The 12,397-nt window shown below is 42.7% G+C and overlaps 1 protein-coding gene across 1 annotated transcript in view; it reads right to left on the bottom strand.

The window, feature by feature from the left end:
* The window catches only part of LOC118433125, an 85,188-nt gene that overhangs the window by 16,348 nt on the left and 56,443 nt on the right, over positions 1-12,397 (bottom strand). The window lies entirely within an intron of this gene.

The raw sequence follows: 12,397 nt of genomic DNA, 5'->3' as shown, positions 1-12,397 counted from the left end.
GTGGAGCATAAAATTCACAAAAAGTAATCTCTAGTCCAGTAGCACAGATGTCCCCGACCAGTAAGTGACCTGCCCTCCATTCCTCGCGCAGCATGTCCCATTTCTACACAGGCACACGCTTCCCTACGTTCACAGAGATGCACACGATGCGCTTGTTCTCCATCATAGAAATTGAATTAAATAATTGCGACAGCGTATGTACATAGGTCTAGACTTTGCTATTGAGATAAATAATAAATAAAGTTGTTCTGTCCACTTTGAAATGGGGAATCTATCAAAGCGAGTCCCTCGAGAGTCTTCAGAAATTTATACTCGCGTCCCCCCGGGTTTCTCTTCTATTTACTTCTGAACTTGTGAGCTCACACGAATTTCCTCACCATTAATCTTGCTATCGGTTGACAACGTAAATTGCTAGGAAAATAACCGCACACGTATCTGCGTCCAGTATAAAACGTTGCATAAGTGCTCGTGTGAGTGAGTGAGCTCATGAAACGTGATGTTACAAATGTGTAGTAGTAGTTGTTGGGTTGGGATTTACACGTGGACAGCGGCGGGATGGAGGGCTGGCTGGCTGGTAGATGAGTGGAACATTAACATTAAATATTGTCCCTTTCCGCAGATTTATAGGCTTTGTGAGAGGAGGTTTTCCTAGTTAATGGTCTTATTTTTGCTCCAGCCCCAGCCTTATTTTTTCACGGGCTGGATATGCATAGTCCGTCTTAAACGAGACTTTTATGCACACCAGCAGCATTGTAGCAAATTTGGATAGGGGAACTTGATATTCATCCCTTCTGTTACCGGAGAGAGATAAAAAAGTGGGGCTGGTGGTGGAAATATGAGAGAGTCGTCCCTTAAGGAGGTCTCAATCCGCAAACTTTTACCATCAAATCCGCCCCTGTCATTACACATTAGTTTCCAGCCATTCGTCTTCTCCTGCCCAAACCCAAATGAAGTCAACTCGTAAAAAGTGGGTCTGATTCACATTCATTCCAAATTCTTCCTCCACGCTGGCTGAACGGATGAAGGAGGCACAAACTTCATAAAAGCTTAAATGTATATGTATGTGGGGCTCGATTGCGACGGTTGGTGCGGTGCTGGGAGGAACGGCATCCAGTCGGAAATGAGATGACCAAACTCACGACGACGACGAGTTTTTAGTCTCCAAGTTATTTGAAAGCCACCCAACAAGGTCGGAATTGATGTAAGTGAGCAGCGGAGGAGAGGAAGTGGTTGAAATATTGCGGTTTCATCGTCCTATCGCCGCCGCTATCGTGTGTGGATGCTCATAATGTACTCGGTGTCAGAAGGGCGGTTGCTTGTCGCTTGTTTATTGCGGCATTTAAAAAATTCCTAAAAATTCCAAACATTACTTTCTCTACTTCCTCTTTGTCCTGGCCCTGCCCTCCCGTTCAGCCTCCTTCGCACCGACTTTGAGGCAATGGGGCAAAAGTTTATTCATCGTTTTCTGGAATTGAACTTTATCTTTCGCCTGACATTTCTCACTTCCTTGCCCCACACACAATCCTACACTCTGTTCTCCTTTTATTGTCTGTTCTCTCGTGCGGATCTGTGTTTACAACTTTGAAATTTTAATTTTTTTCTTATGTACGTATCCTCCCAGGAATGGAGCTTGTATGGCGGAGGTTGTAAGTACATACATGTCGTAATCATAAATATTATGCAAACTGAACACTGAAGGAGGTACAGTTCCCGGATCATGAGAGTTGGGTATAAAAATTAAGTGTTGCATATTATCCAGCGTCCGCACATTTGCTCTGTCGGGGGTTCAAGTTGATGAAGCCATTTTCATGGAGGATATAGACCCCATCAGACGAAAGACCAATGAAGTCCGCGGCATTACGCTATCAACAGCACCATTCGAGAGAGAGAGAGAGAGAGAGTGAAAAAAGTGGAAGAAAGTGAACGGATCCCAAGACACCGCACAACGTGTGGCTCTCCTTCCTGCCTACTTTCTCCTGAGTAAACTTTTACGAAAAGTTTGACATCCGAGTTCAAATTATGGGTTCACATTCATGAAAGGATTACCAGCTAAGTTGCTACCTCAAAGGGTGTATGCACACCTATAGCCTTCCTCCCTGCCCCCTAAGAACGTCTCCTCTGATTCATTGAGCATCCAACCGACACATCCAACATCACCAAAAAGCAATGCATTTTACATCGACTTTTGTTCAACTTGAAAGCCAGCAGCAAACACTCGGGTGATGCTCATATCCAAGGAATGCTCAGGCTTCTCCCCTACCAAAAAAGCAACAACGTATCCAGAGGGCAATTCCAAGTGTGTGGCTGAGGTGATATGGCCATTTCTTTGAATAACACAAATTCCCATCAACGAGTGCCAAGGTACGTGATTTGTGTACAACTACTTGGAGACAATTTCAAACTAAACGAGCAGCAATAATGGGGAGTTAGCAGTTGGATCAAAAACTGGTCCATTAAATCCTCACAAACTTACTCACTCAGCCAGCCAGCCATGTTGCTCCTTATTATCTGCCAGCCTAACTCCACTTCACAATTTAAAACTTATTCTTGGATACATTTACGAAAAAATAACGCTTTTTGGAAGAAAGTTTGGTGTTGTGATTCAATTGTTGAATGGCAAAAATTGTAGGAAAGTGGGTAATATTTTTTCAAACCCCATTTTGCCGTGCATGCATCATAGGCATGAACATCACGAGTAAATGTTGGTACTCACATAAAAACACTTTCGTGTCAACGCGTGTGATGTGATAGTCAACCTGTCCCCATCGAAAACGGGGGCCTTGGGACCACCAAATCCTACATAATAATAATGACGTGCCGCCTCTGACTCGATAGTATCAAATCGTAAAAGTCTGTGCGAGTACATTTGAATAATTTCGAATGGTTTAAAGGTCGCACTTGCTTCTGGCGAACACGCTTCAGATATATCACTCACTTTGGGACATAAAATTCCGCTCGGTCTGAAACAGCGGTGACAATTGCAGAGGAGTTGTACGAGAATGGAAATGGACGAAATATATAGTCGAGGAGACGAAAGAGGCATTTATGATGGACCGCTGCTCCCTATTTTTACACGTATGGCACAAAAATAATTTATTAAGACAGTGAAAGCAAATGTCAATGCCTGCAATTTATAAAATTTTAGTGCACGGAATCTTAATGCATCGACATATCAGCAAATAACCCAGATTTCCTTTATATCTAACCTCATCATTTCCTGCAAAGCAAGACTTGAGGTGACCAGAGTAAGAGTAAATATTGTCATTAAAAGCAGTGCCATGGTGGAGATGGGACATTAGCGGACGAAATTAGATCTCGCTCCTACTTTCACCAGGTTCACTCCACTGACTTCACTTGAATGCACCGAGGAAAAAACCAATTTCGCCAAACATCTTACCCATCACATTGTCCTATCATTTGGAGAAAGCCCTTTATTGTTCCCTGCTTTCGGACAACGGGGGCAGAAGTAAGGTGGATGGCTGTCCATAAAGGTTCATGGTTCGCACATAAGTTGGTCAGAATATTCTGCAGTTTACTAGATGAGCTTAAGTAATTTTGCAGGTACCTAGAGTGCAATTGATGCATACATAGTTGATACGCTGTATTTACCACTCGTGACTCACTTCTTGTGCACTTTATGAATTAATAATTAGCGCTCTTTTGTATTTCATGGCAATTTATCCGAGCAGAATAGACCTTGTGTGACGCGGATGGTTGATGATGTAAGTAGGCAGGCAGGCAGACTTCCATTTCGTACAAAGAGCCGCCATGGATGATTGATTGGAAAAGACCGTCATTCCATTTGCCCATTGACCGGCGGTGTGGTGAAGGATGAAATGAGACGGTGCTCCTCGTGCTTGGGTAATGGTTACGACCCAATATAAATTACCAGCCGACGAGGAGACGTCCGACCAAACAGCGTCTCAACTTATTTTGAAAGGACGGAGAAAGCAGGGCCGCCGATGAGAGAGCGAGCAACAATTAGGACTGATGACCACCTTTGTTCTCCATCCCATCTTGGGGTCCATCGCCCATTATTATTACTCTTCCTGTCCCACCATCCTGGGCGGAAGTTTGGAGAAGGAAGCCGTCCTTCCGGGAGACGGGCAGGTCTAAGGCCACGCAACAAATTGGTTCTTGGATGCATGGGGTATCGCCGTAATGCGTAAATTAATACATGGATCTCGTCTCCAAAGGAAGGCGGATATTCCTTCAGGATTAATTTGATGCTGAACGGTACATAAATTTAGAAATTGATTCAGACAAAGTATTCACCACGAGGAGAAAGTTTGCATAGTTTTGTGATTGCGTTGTAGCGATGGAATGACGTCAGGCCCGATATCGGCGAAATTCCGGTAGATTTAATAAAATTGATTAAGAATTCAATAGACATGAGGCCCCTGTAATGGGTCCAGGTAATGGTAAGTAAGTTGTCAGGTGTTGCTGGTAACTTATTCAGCGCGTATCATCATGCATTTCCAGCAGGAGAAGAAGAAGAGGGGGTTTTCCACAACGTTGTCGTCAGGCTCAAATGTCATAGCATTACTGCTTAATTATTAACTATGTAAGTGCATTAGCTCTGCTCACGGCAAGGCTGCAAATCCGCTCTCATTCCACGCAAACTGCAGTCTAGGGTGCCACTAAATATCTCAAACGCTGCCTATCACCCGATTACTCACCAACATGTCTCCTCAATGCCACGCACACCTCTCGAAATCATAATTTAGCATCTAGCTAACGGAACGGAGAGGTAATTGATCCGCCATCATGTTGAATAATTTGGCTGCGAAAGTAGTTCATCAGATGCGCAAAATTAGGTTAAATCTGCTTCAAAGTACAGAACTCGGTTAATTGCCGTTCTAACGAGACTGTCAGTTTCCAAATTAAGTTGACGAGGGCACCATCAACAACTCGGCTCGACATCTAATCTGCGTCTGATGTGCAATAGTCAACCATTATTTTTAACTCTCAGGCCGCCTTTCCCTGTCATTAGGGTTCGTCTCGAGATCCAGGATCAACCAGAATCTTGAGCAGATCGTCGTTTTCGCTCTGAGAGACAGAGAGCGAACGAGGGCGGAAGTTGCGAGGCCTACGCTGAGAAGACTGAGATTTTTGTTACACGAATCTTGACTTGATGCACAGTAGGCCTGAATTTAGCTGGTAAATGAAGAGCTCACAAATCAATCTGAATCAGTGGATAGCAGGAGACGAGATGGGTGGGCGTTTTCACGATATGTTGAGAATTCTCCCAGGATGCAGCCCGAATCTGATGATGATTCACTTAAATAAATGCCCCAGATCTATTTCATCACCGCAGAGAAGGAGCCACTCTCTGGAATCAGTCTCCGAGGGCGTTGTGTGACCTGGACCAGGCAGCACTGGCACAGTTTTCTTTATCCTGCTTAATGTTCCACTGCCTCCTTTTATGCGCGGGAGGAATAAGACTTTCTCCGTGGGTTCACTTTTAGCACCATTATCTCCTCTCCCTCGCTACCAGGCACCGCTAAGCCCACCCATGTAGATTACCACGACTCTGCTCTTCCTGGGTAAACGGGAAAAGGACAAGTTCTGTTCTGTAATTACTTACAACAATTCCCCAGATATTTCATTTGCACAAGTACCATTCTTGAATCAGATGCTCATACATAACCGGGTTGATAATCTTGGAGTCATGAACCCGGTGCTTCTCTGTTCTACTACGGACAATGGAGGTCTCCCAACGTAGCTCGTAGATTTTAACCAAATTAGTGTCAATCGATCACAAATTTAAGTAATATGAAATTTGTAAAAGACGCGATCTCCCAATGGTCAGATTAGAAATGTTTGCATCAGAAGAGAAGAAAACGCGCAATTTTACACGAACGTGTAAAATTTGTCAACTTTATGGCCCAAATTTCATTAATTAAATTTTAATCGATTGACACAGTTTAGTCGAAATCTCTGAGCATACTTTTGGAGGCCTCCATTGTGACCAATTGATTTAGGTCAATTAATTAGGTATAATTTCAAACCAATGAGCCATGGCCTTGGAATAAATTCTACTACTGCTTGAGAGCAATGTCGTGTATATACACGAAGCCGAAGCATGTAAAGAGTTGGAAGATACGAGCCAGCGACAATCGCGTTCCCCGTGTCAAGAGTCAAGCCAGAGTAGAAATGCACACGAGAAGAAGAAGCGGAACAGAACAAAATTTCATCTGCTCGAGGGAGCCGAAACTTGTGCATGTCGTGAATTAGAGCTACCCACAGTGTCAAATCCAGGTCTGAGGAAAACTGGGACAAAGTCAATTGGTCTTTATCAGATTTGAAAGTCCAACTCGCCGAAATTCCAGCCTGCCTCCCATGCACGGTAGCCAACAACTCCAAAGTATGTGGAACTTTCGTTTTTTCTACTTTTCACTAGAGAATTTAGATAAGAAGCAGCGTAGCTGGAGCGATCCAGTGAGTGAAAGTGACCAAAATCGAACTTCATGAGTTAAGGCACAGCACAACAGCCCCACTTCAATCTGGATATACTGACTTAAGCACAAGTACACAGTTGACCCCTTGACCATAATAACCGATACACACATTAATAATAATCAGAAATCTTGTTTCGAGCAGGGACACACTTTCGTCTTCGATACAGCGAGACGGAGCGAGGAAGAGGATGTGGACGGATGGAAATTCGCAATTCTTGAAAGAACAAGAAGGATTACTGAGCTGTGACAAGGGCAAATAAATTGGTTCCTGTTCCATCCACACTCGTTCCTTTATTTAGTGGAGACGGCAGGACTTGAGGATGAGATTAAGGCTCAAGTCCAAAAGTTTCTCATTCCTCCGTCCTCTGGAGGACGAAGGATTAAAAGGACGGGAATTGGGAGAGAGAGTCAGCAGTCGTCTCTTCCCATTATTCCCCTCATTCCCCGGATAATGTCCTTGTAAATATATGTACGTACGTACGGAGGACCGCAAAACTCGGGCGGTGTGAGGAAGGTGAACTTGCGGTGGTGGGAGTGAGATGAGCAAATTTTAGACATGCCACGATAAGTTCTAAATAAGCTGCTAAGATCCACCCTCTCACTTCTCTCCGAGTAAATAGGGATCATTTCCGTGAATATCCTTCCTTTTATCTAACCACGACCAATATGTGCATCACTGTTCATCATAAAAGTCAGTTCCGCAATATGCACGTATATTCCAGGGTGGTACATTTTATAACAAAAAACCGAGGCCGCTTTCCAATTACGAATTTGGCATGTGTAAGTATCACCTTTCTTGGATCCTGTATTGTATCGAGGCTCAGAAATTGGGTGAACTTTGGGAGCGGCTGGGATAAAATAAATGTGCCCGAGCTTTGGATGCAGCTAATAGTCAGTGGTGTTCCAATTGGACAAGTGCAATATCAATTTCTCTGGCTTATCATCCTAAAGCTAAACGGATCGGGAGGAGAGAGAGAGGGATCTGCGTCATTTGGAGCAAAGCTGATGGGAGATGTACAACAATTGGAAGGCCTTCTGTGATCCCATCGCAGTAGAAATCTCCCCCGTCAAGCCCAACACAGCCGCCCTTGTTGGGCTCAACAGCGGAACAAAACAGAACGATTTGCAGCCAGGACACCTCGTGCCCAAATTTCGGTGCGTTCAACAATCATGTTGATATCTCCAAGTTCCGGTGGTTGTGGTTCGTTAATTTCCTTGACGCATGTCAGGTAAATTGCAGTTTCGAGTTTACGAAAACCAGCATCCGTTGTGACATGTTTTACTGGATTATCCTCCTTCCAATTAGATTTCGCGAAAGGATTGGCTGCTTGTTGTTCTCTTATCAAACGGCAGGATCTATGAGAGCCTGGAATTTTGCAATAATTTGTAACCGAGTACATATGTGTGTCCTATTCCTGCGGTGTGGCGCAACGTGGCGTGGACCGTGACACACTAAAAATTATGCGAATTAATAAATTCAAGTGGTTTTTCCACTTTTACTTCTACTTTCACACGACCAATAATGCGCAGAGAATGCTAAACCAGCCAGTGGCAGCCAAGAAACGTGAAACAAGAGCCTACACGAAACCATACGTATGGTTATGGGCCATCTCTACATGGTCGGTTTTCGACGCTGCTTTCTCCCACGAAGGCGAAATTATTCATAGGCGCATCAGGCCCAAAAATAATAAATTTGAATTAGTTCCACCCAATCGAGTCGGACCAGTTACATTTTCCTCCGCCCTTACATCTCGTTCGGAACCAAAAGCCAAAGATATTACAGAGTTTCGAATTAGTTCCAGTTTCTAATTGCAATTTGGAGCAGATATAAATATTGACTTTCACTATCGCAGCGTGTGCCGCGGTAACGCGAAGGGATTAAAATTAACATTTACAATTTAAACACCACTTTGTAATGATTTAAACGGTACTTTCCACCGTTGGGAGCAATTCTGTGTCTGTACCACTAAACCAATTTCCCATTTTAAATGTGGAAATGCTTTAAAAAAATTGTTGTGGTTTTTAAATTTTGTGCAAATATGCAAAATGTACATATTTCTACTTCAGATTCACGCAATATTTCCTGTTTCTGAGCAAATGTAGGACACCGATTTGTTTGCTGTCGCATACGTATGAAGAGAATTTGAAGAATCATGAAACAAATGATTAGAATTCAAAGAGTGTGTTCCCCATGAACTGATATTCCTTTCCACTAGACCTTTTCCAAGACCAACCAAAAACTGGGTTCGCTCGGGTATATACCTTAATTTGATGTGGCAGCATTTTATTTAAATGCATCGGACTTACTCCATTTTATAAATGATAAAGTCGTCGGCACTGCCTTGTCCGGCGAATTAATTCCAGTTTGTTGGAACCTAAACCTAAAGTGGTTGCCACTTTTCATCCCGCAAAACAAATTGTACATCGCACACGATACCAATTCGAGTCTCTGTTTCAGTTAGCGTCTTCTAGCTATTAGCCGAGGAGGATAGTATAACAGTGCGATTAAACCAATAATTCTGCAAAATTGTACGGATCTGTAATGTTTTGGACCCCTGAACTTCGGCCCAGATTCCGAAACGAGACCGCGACATGAGCCTTTTGATATCCGCATTATTATTATCCTTCCCCAATTCTCCATGTGGCTGGGAATGAATTAAGTTGAGCACAGTGCAGTGGTCGTCGTGGTTTGGGTGTAGGAACGATATTCAAATACGACCCTTAATTACCCAAACCCACCCGACTACTTATACGAGCACAACGACTACCAGCTTACACTTGGAATGGGCAGCGCTGTAACAATTCGTTTTTAATTTGGGATACACTAAATCATTTTAGGCTGCACATTATCGTAAGCTTACTTACTTATAGTATCTACGCGCTCAAAATTTGCAAGTTTTTTTACAAATTTGCAAGTAACTTTATGATAGATATTTTGTTATCACATTTCAACAATGAGTCAACTTTTGATAAATATTTATTGAAATTTCCACATGAAGAGGCCAAAAAGCAAGAATGGGAAACAGGACGGAGCATAATGGCGGAGGAGAAAGTAGTCACGCTCATTCATGTGGACCTTGTTCAGCAAATATCAAAATAAGTCCTCCATCTGTAATGTTTTAAATTAATCCTCCGAGCCAATATATTACTTTTCCTCTTGGGAACAAACTCGTGATTTTCAATTTCACTTGAATACAATTTTGTTATTTTCCATCCTAACGAGTTTTTAAAAAGCTGGCTGGCTGAATATACTGCTGGCTTCAAGAGCTCTCTGATTACTGTTTGTTTGACAAAGCCTTTGATTGTTACTCCATGTTTATTGATTGTGCATGCCCTTGTGCTACAAAGCCTGTAGGAAATCCGAAGCTCCCAATTTCAGCAGCAGCTGCAACAATGAGAAAGTTGTATCCGGACTTTTGAGGAGAAATATTAAAGACCTGCATGTCCTTTGCGAAGGAGGAGATCGGATTTTGGAGTGGAATAAGAGAATTGAAGGAGAGTCGTGAGTAGGTTGTTGGGTGCCAAGCACTCGAGTTGAAATAACATCTTGAGGGTATTTATCCTTGAGGGGATGACGGAGAAAGTCATTAACCAGGCTTCCCATCCCTTTTTTAACAAATCTCTCCAGAATAACTCGCCCTTTTATAAATTGGTTACCCATCCATCCGTCCTGCAATTCAGACTGTCGGAATTTCTGGATTTGGCTCCGTCTTTGCAACAATACAGGCCTTGCGTATGTGTGTGCTTCCTATTATGCTGGGGAAAGCATTGACATGCTAATGAATATTTTCTCAATGCACAACAAACAGAGAGAAAGAGTGCCAATGCTAGGAAGGCAGATTTTCCGTATACGTTTTTTTGTGTCAGCAGCACTTTGCGCTTTGGCTGCTCTGCTTTCTCTCAGAAAAATTCGAGTGAGGCCAGCGAGCGGATAAAGATCTCACAAATCTCTCCCACCAGAGTGGTACACGCGGAGAAAGGCCTATTATTTAGGAGGAGATTTCCTCTGTTTAAACTACGGAAATACCTCGTAGATAAATGAGCCTGTTGGAATAAAATAGCCATTACCCTCTTTGTCCTCCCACCCACCCAACCAACTGATACAAATTCGCACGCAACCACCCACAACGTCTCCCCCACGATTCGGAGGCCAAATAGCTCGAAGGAGCGGATAAGAAATTATGCAATTCCGAGAGAAGCCACGTCATTGTTGGACGTTCCTCCCCTCCTCTTTTTGTGAATACACTCAGCAGCTGTGCCGTTTTTTGTATTTTATCAAAGTTTATCAGCACTTAACTCCTTGAGACTCGAGCTGGTCATTGTACCCGTTCCAACGAGGAGGAAGCGGCTGTTTATAGTAGACAAGAAATTCAATGCAATGTAAGTGGACGGAATTTGGATTAATTTTTATCCTGTGCACCCATTCCAGACTCTTTTTCAACCCAAACTGCTTTCCCCTCTTGACCAATAAGAACATCTCCTTATCGCTCGTCGAAACTTTTCGTACGGGCCAAGTTACACGAGTGGAGAACAAAGTTTCATGTTTAAACAAGCGCAGGCAGAAGTGGAAGGAACCGGAAGCCGGGTCAATAGTCAAATTCAATGTTAAAATAATTTCCAGACAAAAAGAACAATGAGAAAAAAAGTTATGGGTTGAACGACTCGCTCCTGCCGAAGAAGTGAAAGCAGAAGAAAAGATGAATTTGTTTGCTGATCGGGAATCAAGATCAAGTAAAATTTATCGATTTCCCATTTTCATTCAGCGTTGATGAAAAACTGAGTGTTCATTAGCATACAGAAGGAGAAGAAGACTACAATTTACTTTAAGAATAGGATATGTATGTAAACATTTCACCAATTTTGTGGCTTCCTCAGTTCACTTACTAAAAAGATCTACAGCAGGTAAAACATAAAACTGGAATTTAAAAAATATGTTTGATGTGGTTTTTCTGCCCTAGGAATGACCAGGACTGTGAGAAATTTGAGCGGAATTTGAGGAATTTTAATAACACCGTGCGTTATGTTAAGCAAGCTTGATGGTCCTCCAGGGGTGGACATGGTGGTATGCGGTGGTGGGGTGGATATATGGTCGCTTGGAGCAGCTTTCTGACGTGGAGAAGGATCAAAGCGACCAAGACATCAAAATCCAAGAAGGACCGAAATAAATGGAAAGAATGAATTCAAAATGAGATATAAATGGGACATTGCATTCAAGAAATATCTCAAGCATCACATCATCGGGATGACGACTCGACGTCTCTCATCCACTCGCAAAATCATCTCAGCTCCTTATCGACAACACCAAGAAGGTTGACAGAGGAAGAATTTCTGCTCCCTGTGATGCCTTCCTCCCTTTTACCTTGCATCCACTTGCTCATTCCTGATAAAAAGTGAGGCAAATATGTATTCCGACTCCTCTTTCAATTCCAACATCACAAGTTTTACTTATTTTTGCAAAGAAAATTTTATGCGGCCACGTACGTACGACATTTGCGACTAAAAGGAACAAGTCGGGTTCTTGACCAATAGGTATTTATAGCTTTGAAGTTGTGCATTTTCCCATTCACATTTGTATCAATAGATGAATGTGTTCCAGAGTCTTGGTATGTAATAATGTTCATGTGTTGGTATATGCACATAGATAGGTATCGAGACCTGTCGTATATTTTGTCTGAAATGGAAAGTCCAGCTCTGGCTGAGCTTTTCATACGTCTATATTCACACTGTGAGTAACACAAATCTACTGTGTAAGGTGTCCCCTTAATGGAACATGTAGATTCATATTCATAGCGTATATCTCGATTATGCAAAGCTACATACGTCCCAATTGTGCAAAAAAGAAGTAAGATTTAATTTTCAGAATTTGGAGTGGCTCTAGGTTTTGAGTGAAGTGAATGGACGCCGGAGCGTGAGTAGTCGTAGAAAACAAGTGCACA

The sequence above is a fragment of the Folsomia candida genome, unplaced genomic scaffold (assembly GCF_002217175.1).
Source record: "Folsomia candida strain VU population unplaced genomic scaffold, ASM221717v1 Fcan01_Sc042, whole genome shotgun sequence".
Lineage (NCBI taxonomy): Eukaryota > Metazoa > Arthropoda > Collembola > Entomobryomorpha > Isotomidae > Folsomia > Folsomia candida.
Note: the sequence above shows the minus strand (reverse complement) of the source record. Positions and strands in the feature narration are given on the sequence as shown.